Source organism: Camelus dromedarius, unplaced genomic scaffold (assembly GCF_036321535.1).
Source record: "Camelus dromedarius isolate mCamDro1 unplaced genomic scaffold, mCamDro1.pat HAP1_SCAFFOLD_176, whole genome shotgun sequence".
In the NCBI taxonomy this organism is placed as follows: Eukaryota; Metazoa; Chordata; class Mammalia; order Artiodactyla; family Camelidae; genus Camelus; species Camelus dromedarius.
In genome coordinates, this window is record NW_026989746.1 from 476,432 (window position 1) to 493,271 (window position 16,840).

A 16,840-nucleotide genomic window follows, 5' to 3' on the forward strand; every position below is an offset into this window, starting at 1 on the left:
AGCTTGCTAGGTATATAGGAGTGCTACCAAATCCAAATTCATTCTCTTCAGTGCAGGACAGGCCAATAAGTTGGGAGACCAGGTGTTGGGGTATGGAATAGCAAGTTTCTGTAGACCTAGATGGCAAACTAATGTCCTGGAAAACCATCTCCCCAAGTCAGAATTCAGGCTTTTTTCCTACGTGCTTGGTTGTTGCAATCTTCTTGGTGTAGGAATTCCTTCTTGTTAGAATCCTTTGTTCTTGCAGCTATCTGCCTGGGTCAAATCTCTGTAAACCTCTAACAAAACAAACGTTATTTTCTATTCTGCAATTTCTAATCTTTTTATGAATGAAAATGTGTTAAAAATACTTAAAGATCAGAGCCTTCAGAATAGGTTCTCCTGTATATTTCAGGCTCTAAGCAACATTGTTTTACAAGCAAGATGAAGCCTAGGAGACAGAGCATAGGGTTAAAGTCAAAGGAAAAGATCTAATATGGAGTCAGATTTGTTCTGTTCTATTACCCAGGCAGAAGCCACTTGAGGATTTAAATCCCTTTAAGTTAAAAATAACTAAAACTTTAAAGGAATTTACATACATAGGTGGGAATGTGCATAGCATATCTGGAAAAGCACCCAAAGGATAGTAAACAGTGGCATCTCCAGGGAGGGCCGGAAGAACAGAGGATGAGGGAAAACTTCTTTCACTTGTGTATTTTTGTGCTGTTTGAATTTTTTTTAACCATTTGCATGTATTTCTTTTTCAGTTAAAAAAATGTGTAATGGAGCAAAGGAGTAACTAGCTCAGCCAATACAGCAGCCATGGAATCACTGAGTCATCACTTTTGATTTAAGCCAGGAAGCATTTATTGACTCTCAACTATGTGCCCAGTGCTGTTTTAAGACTTCTTTTTTTATTATTATTATTATTATTATTTTTATTATTTTTATTATTACTATTTTTATTATTATTATTATTTTATGAAATAATAACAAGGTATCCCTCACCCCTGCCCATGGCTGGTGGAAAACCAACTGAGTTTTTATTGAGTTGTTTTCCAAGGAGTAGAGATGAGTTATAAACTGAACACATCTTCAGGGCAAAACAGTCGGAGTGGTTTTCCAGCACTCCAGACAGCTATGTAGGGTTTTCAATAAAGGTGCCCAGAGGCTGAGAGAGAAAGCCTCGGGGACCCTATAAAAAGCTGCCCAAACTGTCTTCTCCATGGCAATACTGAAATAGGAAAGAACAAATCTGACTCCATATTAGATCTGTTCCTTTGACTTTAACAAAGCCAAGTTAATACTCTCCGGTCTTTTCATGGGTTATGATGTCACAGAGGAGATGGACAGGTCAACAAGGAACCACTCTGCCGTGATCACAGAGCCGGGGAGTGGGATGGGCGGCAACATGTGTGACGCAGCTGTAGCCGTGCCCGCGTTTCTAGGCAGGTACCCAAAGTCGCCTCGAAAAGATGTCAAACACTTGTGCCCACGTCCTCATCACCTGACATGTATTAAAGAGAAATGGAAATGTATAAAAGGCCAATACCCTTGGTGGGTACACCGTCCTAAGTGCAAAGTCACAGTTTGACAACTGGCCATCTCGGTTCCCTGGGCTTCATTCTTGGAGAACCTTAAAAACCACTCCTCTGTCCTTAAGAAGTGCTGCATATTTGTCCTATCTTTGGCTCAGGGATGGAGCACGTTCAAGTGAACTTTAATGTCTGCACAGATTTGACTGTCTTTCTCCAGGTTCACTTGTCCATTCTAAAGAGGCCTGAGCTAAGTCCATCCTCCGTAAGATCTATTCCCTCCAGTGACTACTCATTGAGCCTGCAATTAAGGGCCAGCAGAACAAGAATGTCCTTAGCTAAAAAGTTCACCCACCCTTCACTGCTTTCTTAATCTCCTCTCCTGGCTAATTGCAACAGACTATCACCTCCCTCCACCAAGCTCCCCAACTATGTCAGTTTGTCTCCCCAAAGAGAAGGTAAGGTCCATAAAAGAGGAGACAACTCCATAGTCACCTCTGAATTCCTAGCATAAAGTAATGTTAAGAAATAAAACTATGATTATGGCTTCTTTCCTTTAAAACCTTTCTGGTTATTTGATAGAGACCTTGGAAGACAGGTGTTTGCAGTCAAGTATCTTGATCCTCAAGACTCTGGAGGCCTTTTTCGGAATGGCTGCTCACTGATTCATTCAAACCACAGCTTCTCATTCCAGGAGTAGCTGTGATTCTCTGCCAGGAGTTTGTGGTTACTCTCATGCCAGAAGAGCTTTAAACTATATCCTTACTTTGGATTTGTTATTTTTCCCCTCTTCCAAAAATATTGACTTTCCTTACTGTCTTACCTTGAGGAATTTTTTTTCATAGTTAACCCTTTAGTAAGCCATGCTTCTCGGAATGGGCTTGGCCTTACATATGATCAGTCATCCAACTCCCAGTGTGAGAAGACTCGGGCTCAGCTCCTACCCTCCTGTCAAGGCAACTGAAACTCAGTACAGGAGCCAACAGGCACCCCAGGGCTTCTAAGGCTCGTGTATCACCCAGAATTCCTGCTTTCTGGTTTGTCTTGGCTTCTGAGGATTTCCCCTCACTTTCTTCACAATTAGCTGTGCAGCTTGAAAGATGAAGAAGGAAGGTTTTATTTCTTAATCAGCATTTTAAGAAACTTGTGTAATGAAGGTTTTCACGAGTTTCTAGAACCCTCCGTTGCCGAGACAGAAAACACACTAGATATTTTCTAAGTTTAGCTATCATGTGTATTTTTTCTTTTCTTTTGTTTTCTTAACTGCAAATAGACATTTTTTAATTTAAAAAAATAAGGCCCCAAATAGGATAGAGACTTGAAGGGGCATACAAAATTAAAGGGCAAAGACAGAAAAATGATATATACTCTACAAGTTTAATATAATACTTACACTATGGATCAGATCAGCAATTCTCAGTAACAGCTAATTGAAATATGTCCATGAGGTAAAACGTCTCTCCTGTCAGGAGATGGCTAACAGAAAATAGAATTAAAACAACAAACTAAAATTCTAAGTCTGGCGAGGTACAGAATTCTACCAGCTAAATGTGTCTTCTTCTGGAAAAGAGGGAGGCTCACCAGCTCTTTACTGTGGAGCCTGAGCCCAGGGGATGGCGGTGAAGTGAGCTCTGTAAGTACCCAATAGCAAACTTGTGATGAATAAAGAGATGTGAGCTTTGATGACAGAGATGATACTACTATTCACTTGTCCTGTAAAGTATGTCTTCACGTTCAGTGATCAATACCTCGGCGTCCTCAGGGATTAAGATTATAGGAAAATTCACAGCCCGGGCACAGACCTCCTCTTTGAGCTCATGACAATGCACTTAGATGTCTCAAAGGCAATTCGAGCTCCACCTGCAAAGAGCTGACTTCACGGTGCTCCTCCCATAGCCGTCCTACCCAGGGCCCCTGGTCGGGGGGCAAGGTCTCCCTGCCTCTCCCAGCTCAGGCCCATCACTCACAGATGTGACTGGACCCCACCTTTAGGGCCCAGATTTCCTCAGTCACCGAGTCCCACCACCCACACCTGACCTACCAGGTACTCACTGGCACTCACTCAGCACTGACTGTGTGCTGGGGACCACGCTGCACACTGTGCACACGTTATCTCACTGGATTGCCACAGCAGTCCTGGGAGGTCGGTACATCACTTCTTCAATTGATTAGATAAATTGTTTACTTCCTTGAGTGCATCATCCAAAGTGACACAGCTACTCAGCCACAAAACTGGGACTGAAAACCACTTGAAAATTCTACACTTCTACACCTGGCAGCCACCCTAATCTGACTCATCACATCACCTCCTGCAGAGCCTTCTAAATGTTTCTAAGCATTCTACAAGACAAAAGTGATCTACGAGAGCACCCCACTCCCCTACTTAAGATCTGTCAATGACGGCCCACTGCCCTTAGGAGAAAGCCCCACTGGGCCTGAGCACAGCCCAATGGCCCGGCATCCGCGTTCCCTGCGCGGCCTCGCCGCCTCACCCACCACACAGATCTACACGTGCCGTGTCCAAGACAGGGATGCTGACTCCCTACAACCCGGGGCTCGTCTCACTCAAACAATGATCACGTTCTTCAGTGTTCACCCTCTTCACTGCTGACGGTCAGAAAAATATTTTCTCAGGATGAATCAATATCTTTTTCCTTACAACTTCCTGTCATTGATAATGAGCTCCATCCAAAATACAGAAGACCTAATTCTCAGTCTCCTTATCTGTAAAGTGAGAATAACAAGGAAATATATGAAGTTTTAAGTGAAATAATATAAATGTGAGGCTGAGGGACAATTCCCAACATACAGTAAGCACTCAATATGTGCTTAGTTAATATTAATAGGAATATATTGCATTCCAGCAACCTTAACTCAATGTTTTATGGCTTTGTCCAACAGACTACAGACAAACATTTGGACGAACACCTTTGAGCAGATCAGCCCAAGCGTGCTGGGAGAGGTAAGCACTGACTCCAGTTACAGCTGCAGCCAACCAGCACTACGGGGCTGGGGCAGTTTGCTCAAACTCTTACATGTTGCTTGAGAATTTAGTTGTCATTAATGAATAAAGACAGGTGTTCTTTAGTCAAAATTCCTGAAACATATATCTTCAAAGATTGATGCAAATTTGATTTCAAGTACAACACTCTCACTAGAAATTATTTGAAAATGATAGTCTTAGCTCCTCTGCACATCAAAAGGGCATGATCTTAATGTATCTGACTACACCAAAAGTGTTGTTTAAAGGAATTTAAGATGAAGCCATCCTAAATAAGCTCTCAGTATCATCTTCACAAAGCCCCAGCCAAGGGTCTCATTTCTCACTTCCACATACGTGTTCAGGTAGCTTAACCTGGGTCTTGGTTTCTTATAACACGGGGGTGGGAAGAGTTGTGGATAGATTTATGTAGCAAATATAAACCTAGAGTATTTGCTGTGTAGAAATCCTAGAAATAAACAAATTAATATATAGTCCTACCCTCAAGAAGCTCAGCCTTTCCATTTACAACAGCATTAAAAATAAAATGAGAGATACATTTAACAAAAATTTACAAGATTTGTACATTGAATATTTTGATGTATCACCGAAATAATACTTAAAAGACCTACATATATGGAACACATCCCATGTTCATGGAATGGTAGACAATATTGTTAAAAATGTTAAGACTCCCCAAAGTGAGTTACAAATTCAGTGGAATCCTTATCAATATTCCAGCTGAATTCTTTGCAAAAATTGAAAAAGTGATCCCAAAATTCATATGGAAGTGCAAGGGGCCCAGGTCAGCCAAAACAATCTTGAAAAAGCAGAGCAAAGTTGGAGGACTCACTTTAAAGGGTACTAAAAAGCTATAGTACTAAGTCAGAATGGTACTGGCATAAGTTTGGATAAATAAATCTATGAGACATAATAAAAACCCAGGGGGAAAAACTTACATTTACAGTCAGTTTTCCACAAGGGTGTCAACAACACTCCATTGAAAGAATAGTCTATTCAACAAATGGTGCAGGGAGTGCTGAGTATCTGCAGGCAAAAGAATGAATCTGGAATCTGGACCCCCATATTTTAAATAAATAAAAATTAATTCAAAATTGATCACAGACAGAAACGTAAAAACTAAACCTATAAACTTTCTAAAAGAAGACACAGTATAAATCTTTGTGGTCCTAGGATAGGCTTTGGTTTCCTAGATACAATACGAAGAGCACAAGTGATAGAAGAAAAAAGCAGATAAACTGGACTTCATCAAAGTTAAAACCTTTTTGTTACAAATTACATCATCAAGAAAGTGAAATGACAGGGGAAGTGGGTATATCAAGTGACAGAGTGCATGCTTAGCAAGAAAAATAAAATAAATCAATACATCTAATTACCTCCCCTGTAAAGAAATTGTTTTAATGCTTAAAAAAACTAAAGTGAAAGGACAATCTGCAGAATAGGAGAAAAATTTTGCAAAGCATGTATCTAAGAAGAGACTAGTATTCAGGATATATAAAAAATGCTTACAACTGAACAATACAAAGAAAATCGACCCAATGTTTAAATTTGCCAAGGATTTAAATAAATACACAAATGCCCGATAAGCACATGAAAAGAAGCTCAGCATCACTAGCCAAATCAAAATCAAAATGAGTTCTCATTTTACACCCACTAGGACGGTTTTAATCAAAACATGGACAATAACAAGTGTCGTTGAGGAGGCAGAGATACCTCATTTGCGGCCAATGGAAAGGGACAATGGTGCAGCTTCTTTGGAGAAGTCTGGTGTTTCCTCAAAAGGTTAGAGTTATATGGCTCAGCAATTCCACTCCTACATGTAGAGTCATCCCTCAGTATCCTCGGGGGGTTGGTTTCAGGAACCCCCCACCCTGGATACCATAATCCAAGGATGTTCGAGTCCCTTTACAATCAGCCATCTGGATCCATGAAGTGGAAATTACAGATATGGCGGGCCAACTGTACAGCCAACAGAATGAAAACATATTCTCACAAAAACTTGCACATCAATATTCATGGCAGTATCATTCAGAGTAGCCAAAGGTTACAAACAATATCCATCCATCAATGAACGGATAAACAAAATTACCAAGAATAGGCCCACAAACTTTTGGTCATTGAATCTTTGACAAATGAGGTGAGAACATACAATGGAGTAAAGACAGCCTCTTCAGCAAATGGTGTAGGGATAACTGGACAGCTGCATGTAAATGAATGAAGTTAGACTACTCCCTCACAGCATACACAAAAATAAATTCAAAATGGCTTAAAGACTTAAACATGTAGACAAGACACTATAAACCTCTTAGAAGAAAACATAGGCAAAATATCTGACATACATCTCAGCAATGTTCTCCTAGAGCAGTCTACTCAAGCAATAGAAATACAAGCAAAAATATACAAGTGGGATGTAATTAAACTTACAAGGTTTTGCACAGCAAAGGAAACAGTAAGCAAAACTAAAAGACAACCTATGGAATGGGAGAAAATAGTTGCAATAAATGAGACTGACAAGGGCTTAATTCCCAGAATATATAACACCTTTTACACTTGATAAGAAAGAAAAACAAACAATTCAATTCAAAAATGGGCAGAAGGCCTAAAGAAGCTTTTCTCCAATGAAGACATACAAATGGCCAATAGGCACATGAAAAAATGCTCAATATCATTATCAGAGAAATGCAAATCAAAACTGCAATCAAATATCACATCTCACCAGTCAGAATAGGCATCATTCAGAAGTTCACAAACAATAAATGCTGGAGAGGCTGTGTAGAATAGGGAACCCTCCTACACTGTGGTTGCAGTTTGGTGGAGCCATTGTGGAAACCAGTACAGAGGTTCCTCAAAAGACAAAATATTGACCTCCCATATGACCCAGCAATCCCACTCCTGGGCATATATCCAGAAGGAACCGTAATTCAAAAAGATACCTACACCCCAATATTCACAGCAGCACTATTTACAATAGCAAGACATGGAAACAACCTAAATGTCCACTGACAGATGACTGGATTAAGAGGTTGTAGTATATTTGTACAATAGACTACTATTCAGCCATAAAAAAATAATAAAATAATGCCATTTGTAGAAACATGAATGGACTTGGAGAATGTCATTCTAAGTGAAGTAAGCCAGAAAGAGAAAGAAAAATACCATATGAGATCGCTCACATGTGGAATCTAAAAAAACAAACAAACAAAAAGATAAACTTATCTACAGAACAGAAACAGACACACAGACATAGAAACCAAACTATGGTTACCAGAGGGGAGAGGGTGTGGGAAGAAATAAATTGGGAGTTCAAGATTTGCAGATACTGAATATGTATAGAGTAAACAGCAAGTTTATACTGTATAGCACAGGAGAATATATTTAATAACATAGTAACTTATGTTGAAAAAGAATATGAAAATGAATACATGTATGTTCCTATATAAATGAAGTGTTGTGCTGTACACAAGAAACTGATGCAAAATTATAAACTGATGCAACATTATAAACTGACTAGAATTCAATGAAAATATTTTTAAATAGAGAAAAAACGAAAAAAAAAAGAAAAAGGATATTATAAAACCAAAAGAATAAAGTACTGACTGAGGATACAACATGGATGGACCATGAAAGTTTATACTAAAATAAGCCAGACACAAAAGGGCAAACAGTGCCCTTTTAGGTGAACTGTATCTAAGCCTTTATTGTACTATTCCAGTAAATTTTCTGGAAGTTTGAACTCTCAAAATCAAAATAAAATGTATTATTCATTAAAAACCTAAAATGATTCCTCACAGGAGGGCTTTAATTATTAAATGCAGAAATGCATGTAAAGCTCCTGGAACAATAATTTACACGTCCACACACAGTCACTGCTGTCACTGCAACTCAGAGGGTGGTGCCAGCGCTGATGAGGGCTGCCTCCAGTTGCTCCCCTGCAGAGAGGAGTGAGGGCCTGGGCTCTGACAGGAAGGGTGACCGGGAACATGGGTTAGACAGAGCCACGCCCCAGACTTTGTATTACCCAAGTTTCTTATACAAACTGCTACATGTAACATAAACACGCTACAGGGATGTATCTTACGACACAGGGAATATAGCCAATGTTTTACAATAACTATAAATGGAGCATAACAATAAAAATTGTGCAATTATTGTACACCTGAAACATATCATATTGTAAATCAGCTATACTTTTATAAAATGTTAAAAAATAATTTTAAAATGTTATCACTTCAGTATTCAATTCGGTTTTTAAGTAACTAATAAACAGCTTAGAATGTATAAAACATTTAAGTGTGATAAGTTTGTTTACATATTTATTTACTTTCAGCCTCCTGCTAAAAGAGGAATTAAACAATTTTTAACACAGCTTAACAACCATAACAACAAAAAGACAAAAGTTAGAGTGTAGAGAAAATGGAGATTCAATACTTAAATGAAACCAGGGGGAAGTAAACTCATAAAAACGAATGCCATGAAGTCAGGGTAAGTGTTAAAGGCCGACTAGAAATTCAGCCGTAAGATTCTTGGCAGCTAAAGCAAAAAGTAAAAGATGATGGGGCGGGTGGTAGAGCTCAGTGGTAGAGCGTGTTCTTAGCGTGCACGGGGTCCCGGGTTCAACCGCCAGGGCCTCCTCTAACAGATAAATACACCTAATTACCTACCCCCCCAAAAGAGCCCCAAAGAAAAGAAAAAGAGAAATTTCTTTCCTAAGAAAACCTGATGTTAAATTTAGATTAAATAATTGAAAAAAAAAAAGAAAGAAAAATAGAAAAATATGAGTGACACAAGTGATAATGCCCGTGAGATAAATCTGCGGTGGCTGCTGGCACTTCCCCATGTCCCACGTGGGAAAATCTGAAACATCCTTCTCACAACTCAGAGTCATCATCAGCCCACCCCACCCCTCTTCCTGTTAAATGCAGGAGCACAGGCGGGGCCCGGCCTTTGCTCTCTCTGTGTCAACACAGTGAGACAGGATGGAAGGGGCCAGAGCACAGCCATTCAATGCAGGCCACAGCAATTAACATCAAAATGGTGAAGGATTCAACCCCCAGTAGGCCTTGAGGCTCAGGATGAAGAGATTTTACTTCTAGCAGATCTTGAGCTTCATTATACACCCGTTGTAATAGTAACATGGTGAATAACACGCCCCAAGGCACCATGGCCATCCCAAGGCTAGCCACAAAAGGTCACAGTGTGGGAAATGGCCAACTCCCTGGGAATCCCAGCCCCTTGCCCTTAGGCTGCTCCTTCTAATTATTAGCATATAAAACAACCAAGCCCATGAAAACCAGCAACACAGCGCCACCTCGCGGTCATCACTCTCTCTCCCTCTTCGGAGAAGGCCCACACTTTGTCTGTGGAGTGTGTAACTACTTTTAATCTGAGCACCCAACCCCCAAACCTCGTGGCCTTTCTCTTGCCTTTCAATGTGTCTCTGTGAATAAATCTACCTTTACTCAACAGTGGCTTGCTCTTGAAACCTTTCCTGCATGAAGCCAAGGACCCACGTCTGGTGGGGCACATTCCAGGGGCTCAACCAAAGCCTGGGACACAGCCCTTCCCATGCCCCACATATGTTTTCTTGTATCAACAGGACTGGGATGTGAAGGGAGTTCTGAGGCCCCAGCTAAGGGACAGAAGTAGCCCCCAGGACCAAAATGGCGGGCAGCCCCTCCCCCAGCAGGGGCCTTGAGGTCAGCCCGGTTCTCTGTGGTTCTCTGTTGTGCTGACTCCCCAGCCAGAGAGCGTTCTCCTAGGCCTGTCCCCACAAAACCCTTATCTCCAAAATGCAAGCACATCATGTCACAGTCCTCTTATTCAACCAGTAAATTTTCAGCCCACTTTTTCCTTCCCTAGTAAAGAATCTATCTGTCCTCCCTCCCATCCCACCACTTCTTTCTTTGTGAGAACTCTGTACTCCCCATACACCATCCTGAACGCAGGTGCCTTGCTGGCTGGGACCGAGATGTTTCAGTCTCACACAGCCTGCATCCTTTCACTTTCCCCTTTCTACCTTAAAAAGCCTTTCCTGAGTCTCCCACCCCTCTGATTCTGAACTTCACAAAGTGCTGAGGTTGCATGCACTCACTGTGTGCATACCTCCCAGGTTTTGACTAGGTTTCCTTCACAAGATCTTCATTAAGGAGCTTCATCAAGAAGTTTAAAGAGTTTTCTTACATCGGAGTTGAGGAGCCTGCATAAAATTTAAATGACCTTGAAGAGAGAGTAAACCAGGGACAGAGAGGTCATAGGTCTTAGTCAAAAGTGTCACGAGGCAAAATGTTCTTCGAAGGCTCAGAGTGGCTTCTGAACACGGAGTCGGGAGGGAGGAGGTGCCAGGCTGTGAGTGGGATGAGTGACACTGGGTACGCTACCCCAGCTGGGGAAGTATTGGATTTTGTTCTAGTTTTCCAAATAATTTCTTACCACCTTTTCTCTTATTGTCACATACCATTTCCTACGGATTAAGAAAATCAATGTCAGTCATTTGGGCCACTTGGTAGAAGCTACACGATGCCATTCACAGGGCTGGGATGTAACAGCCACACCAGTCTATGTTGAAAGACCAGTAGGGGTATTTCCAAGGTAATCACGGGCATGCAGCAAACTCCCCAGCTTCAATTACCTCATCTCAAAAGTGGGGCCAATAAAACTACCAAGCAAAGTGCGTGATGATTATGGCCGACATCTGTTTACTAGGTAAGTGCCCGTGACAGCTGACACTGGATTAGGAATGAATATGATCAACGAGGCACAGTCAGCCTGGTTACATGCACCCTGCCTTCATGCCTTGGTGCAGGAGCGGAGATTGTTTAGCTGAAATGAACGCCCCCAGAGCAGCCCTGAAGGGAAAGCTCCCAGCTCTGCACGGCGAGGCGTGTTCCTTTCCTTCTCTGAGCTGATAACAGTTTGCAGTCGTCTGTTTTTACATTTATCCCTTTAGTACCTGCCTCCCCTCCGGAGTTTTTGCTTAAGCAAAACAGGTCCAGGTTTGTGTTGCTGCCTGCCGGATATTCTGGGCTGGGAGACAGGCGACTCCACGTCTGGCTCTGGTGCTGAACAGAGAGGGCAGAAAGCCCAGGGGCCCATGCTGAACAGAGGCCCCTGCACCCAAAATTATGGTCTGACTTTGGGCAAATTACACCGTCTTCTTTACCCTAAGATTCCTCATCTGTTCATGAAAATAACTGCCCATGGCACGTAGAGTTTCAAGGATTAAAGGAAATCACCAAATTCACAACCTATTCAAGGGGCTGCCAGTACGTCCTCAACAGGCACATGCTACCTTTACGGCTGTAACACACGCTAAGCGGGGCGGTAGGACACAGTGAACACTGCTAAGTGTCTGTTAAGTGTTTCATGTGTGTTATAATACTGTTTAAAACTTACAACAAACCCAGGAAGAAACGAATATTATAATGCATATTTCACAGATTCACCAACAGTTTAATGGAGGTTACACTCTAGTCCAAGGTCCTTTGGTGAGGAAATGGCGATTTAAACCTGAATCTGAGCCCAGGCCTGGGCTACACCTCTCTCCAATCCACCTCACCACTTGCCTATGAAATCCACCTGTCCAATACACGTTTGTACAGGTCAGCTCTTAAATGCAAAGTGTGCCACCGTTTGTCAATGTTTGTTAATTACCATAAAGTGCTCTCAGAAACCGCTACAGAAATGACAGGTTGACCCACATCCCTGCCAACAAAGAAGAGATATTCTGCCTTGCGTTCTCCTGTAATGTGCAGAAACCCTTCCCTACACCACCAAATTCAAATGTATGCTTCCTCCATGTTTATGTTTGCACACGGCTTATTAAAGTAGAAGGTACCTGCAGTAATTCCATCTCGTTTCCTTTGCAAGTTTCCAGATTATCCACAATCAGTCTGTGAATGAAAATACTACAATGTGAATTAAAATACTACAACCATGTCAGTAAACAAAGAATGCTGAAACCAAGTCATCAAGGCTGCCGCCACCCCCCAGTGCGGACAGACCTGAAGCCCAGCCTCTACAGCCCCTCACAATGCTGCCCTCTGAACAGACTGAGAATAAGAAGACAGGATAATTGCCCTAGATAGCTAGGTGCTTGTCTAAAGAATGAATCCAGTGAGGTCAAATGATACATACAAAGGCACTAAATTCTTTAACTTGAGATGCCTGGATTTCTTTAGATAACAAGCAATCTTTTATTGTTCCAACTCCCTGGTCTTTGTTGTAAAGCTGCCATATAATCCTAGTTCCTCCCCTACTTCTTGGGAGCAGTCCCTCAGACAGATTTGAAGGCTGTCATCCCGCCTCGAGTCCTCCCGCCTAATAAAGTGTAACTCTAAACTTTCAGGCTACACATTTTTTTCAGTCGACAAGTCCCAGAATAGACACAACTCATCAATTCTGTAATGGAACACACTGGATCAGGAACCAAAAGCGTGTTCTAGTCCAGAAAAACTACAGGTCCCTCTTTCTTTCTGTCATTATACAATCCCACCAGAACTCATTAATTTGCTGTCTGCTCATCTGGCAACCAAACTCAGAGAAGAGTCAACTCAGCAGAGTGCTCTACTCGGGAGAACACCCCGCAGCAGCACTGCAGGCTACCTGCCCTCCAGCACGCTCTGCCGACCCCTAGTGTCCTCCGTGGAAACCAGGCCAACAGAGGTGTTCCCAACAGCTGCAAAGTCCCACAGATTAAATAAAAGCATTATATTTTCTACGATATGTTATGTATATTACCATCTCTGAAAACAGCTTTGCCAGAAGCCCAAATTTTCCACATTTATCTGCATAGGCAATTCCGGCCCCCAAGGGAAAACAAGTCTTATGATGATGCTAAGGCCTCCAAAGTCCTCTCCAGGACCATCAACCAAACTGCCTGCAAGCCTGCAGCTGCAGGCGGCTACATGTCTGTTTTTAAAGCAACCCCTTCCTGCCCTCGGGCGCTACAAAATCCCTCTATGCCCTCCCATCTCAGGGTAAGAGCAGCCACTGCAGAAACTTGCAGGGCAGCACTGACAGGACTGGACACAGAGGATCAGAGCTAAACTAAGCCTTCTTATGACACGAGCTTGTCACTGTGTCATTTTACAGATGAATGTATATATAGAGAGGTGGGGTGAACTTGCTCAAAGTCACACAGCTAATAAGTGGCAAAGTCTATAACTCAGCTCCATCCTCTGGCGTGACGCTCCAGCTGGGACACCCACAGGGTTCTCTCGTGCCTGCCTGACCAGTCCTTTACTGTCACTCATAACCCACCACAGAGTCTGACCCTAGCCTGACTTTTCAGCCTCTTCTCCCTCTAGTTTCTCAGGAACAAGGCTGCTCGGGCCACTGTGTGACTTCCGGCTCCCCAAACCCTCAGTGCTCAGGGTGGTCTTGCCTGTGCAACCAGCACCCTGCTCAGAGGCTCTTCCTCCCCTGCAGGAGGACGTTTCCACTCTCCGCAGGGACACCCCCTCAGGGAAGCGCTCTTCTCCCCCTCAGCACAGCAGGTGTCCCAGGCCACATCCCGAGCTGCCCCATTAGGTCTGCCTGTGCCCAGGTCTGCTAGTCAGAGCAGCAGCCTCAGAGCCAGGGATTATGCCCGGGTCTCCCTGCAAACCTACTGCCCGCCTCACAGCCCCCAGCCAGTAGGTCACCTGGAAGTCACAGCAAGTGCCCCACCCAATCCCGAAATCTCTTCATTTGCCAGCACCGCTGATGACTGGTCTCCAAAGTTTGGTCAGTTTCACACAAAACAGCAGCTTCCACTGAAGCTGAGGGTTTTCACTTCTGCTCCCCATCCTTAATGGAAACGTCAAGGGAAACCAAAAGACCTTTTCTCAACCCTTTTCTGATGAGACATTCCCACCCACAATACTCACATGCTCAAGAGTTTTGGGTCCACGTGATTTTGTTTCCCTTATGCTAAGTGGCTCAAAACACTGCAGGATTCTTTCTCTTTTGAGAGTATTTGTTTGTACTGAGTTTATTGACTTCAATCTCTTTTTGTCTCTCTCTTAAGTGTCCCTAGCAGTTGCCACTTCTTACTCCCTTCAGCAGCCTCCCTCCCATCATCTAGTCTAGGAAATCATCTCTGATGAGGGGCCCGGGGGCAGTCACAGAAAATGGAACAAAGGTACAGAGAGGCTACATAATTTGCCCGAGAAGATCAGCTTCAAGCCCCAAAACTGTGTGTCACGTCCCTCTGTTTAACACTTATGCTAAACTAGTTAACTTTTTTTAGATTATGTTTATAAACAGATGAGGTATCAAAATACATAGAAGGACACACATCAACTCTAAGATGTTTATTAACTCCACTATTTTGTTTCTATTTATTTTATTTCTATTAAAAAATATTAGGAACCTCTGCAGTCAATATAACAAAATGTTAATGGGTGTTAAATCCAGAATATAGAGGCGTAAGTGTATCATTACTCATAATTATTTGTATGCTCACAAGACAAAATGATTTGAACGTCTCTCTCCCCTCCCCCTACTCGCTACTGGCTCTCACCTGAGCTCCCAGACCACACATTTAACAGCCTTTCACTTTATCCACAGCTGAACTCATCAGGGTTCCCCCAAAGCTCCCTCTGCAGGTTTCCCTGCTCAGAGCACAGCAGGACCATCATTTACCTCATTAATCCACCCAGAAACCTGGGCCTTACTCCATCCTACCTTCACAGACATCGTTCATCCTTTTCTTTTTACCATCTAAACATGCCTAAAATCTGTTCGTTTTTTCCCGGTGACTGTCCCACTGACTGTCCCACCGCTCAGGTAGAAGCCACCAACACTGACCACCTGGACTCACGAGTCTCCCAAGTGGCCTTCCAGCTGCTCTCCCCTACTTGACACAAATTGGATTTTGTCACTCCCGTTCTTTTATGACTCTTTTCAAACCTAGTGTTCTTAGAAGAAACTCCAAGTTCTTCACATGGTGAAGGTGTTTGCCATGAAACTGTCAGCTCAGGGAGGGCAGGACCCTCCTCCTCCTTGGCCCTCCTCTTTCCCTAAGCCCCGCCCTCTCCCTCGGCCCCGCCCTCTGGCACAGCGCTGGCTCAGGAGGACCTGCTGAGCTACACCATCCTGTATTCTAACCCTGGTGTTCAATTCTTAGCAAATTGCTTCACTTATCCATACAAATCCAAGGTAGATTAGAAAGATTTTAGATGTTGAGCTAGACTATTGATTTGTTGATTTTGCACTAGCAACCTGCAATTACATGTTCTAATGATTCTGTCTTCTTAAAACAACACCCAGATTTAAGGAGTTATTTGTGGAATGTCTTCGGAGTAAAAGGGACTGTACTTTTACAGACTTTATGTTGTATAACATGAACAACACGGACAGGGTCACAAATGGAACTGCCTCACAAGTGACAGAAGTCAGGTGAGAGGCACAAAGCAACAGGTCGCAAAGACGGTAAGAGCAAATTTGTTTTGCGAACCCCCCCAAAAATGCCTGAAAGAACCAAAAATTCTGAATTTTGAAAGTAAAAGATTATCATATAGTGAAATAAAATAAATAATCCTCTTCATCAGGGTTTCAAAATCTGACTCCAGATTTTTTAGCAGGCCATACTGAATCTTAGCACAGAAAAATCAGATGGACTAGTGGTGAGTAAGTTCCAGGAAAACTGCAGTAATTCCTCCACTTGTGTAAGGACATACACTCACCTGCCGAAGGTGAATGTAGACTGCATTCTGGAGAAATTCGGAAGCTTCCAGGCTCCGCTTCTGGATGCCGAGGACACGGACAGCTTGGAAGCATGCTTCTAACTCAGTCACCGGAATTCTTACACTGCAGGGGGAAAAGGAGGCCCTCAGTCGATAGCAGAGATGTTCCTGTCGTGTATCACAGGCCGTGCCTCAGGGACTCTGTGCCTTGCAGCAGCCCGGCCCCAGGCGAGGACCCGAAGCGTGGCCCACCGAAGCAGGAGGTGCACTGTGCTTGAGAAATCCCATCCCCGATGGGGGCAAGAGGGGCTGGTGGGGTTGAGTGAACCTATAAATGCCCACAGAAATATGCCTGCATTCATTCAAGTGATACAAGCAACAGTAGCAGGCTATTTAACAAAATTTCAATTTTCAGTGGAAATTTTGCCATTCCTTTCCGCTTGTCCCCTGCACTCTGAGACAGGCTTAGGCTCTCTCACACCTGCAGCTCTGAAGCAATAGTTGTGAAGTCATTTTACTTTGCTGCAAGTGTCCTCGCTCCCCGTGTCACTGTGTCTGTCCTCTCTTAACACAGTCGGATATCTTCCTGGATCTCTATCTGAGTTCCTTTCTCCTCCTCCTCAGATCCTGAGATAAAGGACAAGTGAAGACACATGAAC